The sequence below is a fragment of the Cebus imitator genome, unplaced genomic scaffold (assembly GCF_001604975.1).
Source record: "Cebus imitator isolate Cc_AM_T3 unplaced genomic scaffold, Cebus_imitator-1.0 Scaffold329, whole genome shotgun sequence".
Lineage (NCBI taxonomy): Eukaryota > Metazoa > Chordata > Mammalia > Primates > Cebidae > Cebus > Cebus imitator.
This window is the reverse complement of record NW_016107644.1, coordinates 87,879-88,750: the sequence shown is the minus strand read 5'-3', so window position 1 is coordinate 88,750 and position 872 is coordinate 87,879. Positions and strand designations below refer to the sequence as shown.

The following is an 872-nucleotide window of genomic DNA, read 5'->3' as shown; positions in this document are numbered from 1 at the left end:
GGGTCTTACTCTTGTCGTCCAGGCTGCAGTGCAGTGGCGCCACCTCGGCTCACTGCAACCTCTGCCTCCCAGGTTTGAGCAATTCTCTCAATGCAGCCTTCCAAGTAGCTAGGACTACAGGCACATGCCACCACACCTGGCTAATTTTTGTATTTTTTGGTAGAGACAAGGTTTCACCATGTTGGCCCCGCTGGTTACGAACTCCTAACCTCAAGTGATCCACTCACCTCGGCCTCCCAAAGTGATGGGATTACAGGCGTGAGCCACATGCATGGCCCTTAATTTTTTTTTTTAATCAAGTTTCAATTATCTTAAGTATTTATCGTCTCACAAGCAATGTGGCCCATTTCATCCGCCCCTGGCCCACTCCGCCCGCCCGCCGGAAGCCGGCTCTCACAGCAGGAGCTCTCTGCTCCTCCACACCCCTTGGGCCGCGGTGCAGCGGCCATGGCCTATCAGTAAAGACCTCCTTGGTGAAGGGAGGCATGGATGGGTGAGCAGGCGAGAGGATGAATGGATGGTCACGTGGGTGGATGGATGCTCTAAATTTTCCTCATAAAGTAAATGGGTTTCTTTAAACCCCTGAAAGGAATCGGCATTGAGGAAGACAAGCTTAAACATCTTTCACCACTTACAAAATCTCCCCAGGCATTCAGTTACCCCAACCAGGCGTGCAGGTGCCAGCCCAGCCGCTTCCCCTTCCAATACTCCCAATATATTCAGTTGATCCTTCTCTCCACCATCCCCGAAACCCGCTCTCTCCTACCTTCACTCAACGAAGTTTGTGTTACACCAAGGCACAACTCAATCCTGTCACCCACACCATACACACGCGCACAGAGCTGAAGACCCCCCACCAACAGAGCCCCTCC

At 52.5% G+C, this 872-nt stretch overlaps 1 protein-coding gene across 2 annotated transcripts in view; it reads right to left on the bottom strand.

The window, feature by feature from the left end:
* The window catches only part of LOC108286797 (TBC1 domain family member 22A), a 284,858-nt gene that overhangs the window by 247,702 nt on the left and 36,284 nt on the right, over positions 1-872 (bottom strand). The gene's annotated exons all lie outside the window — the stretch shown is intronic.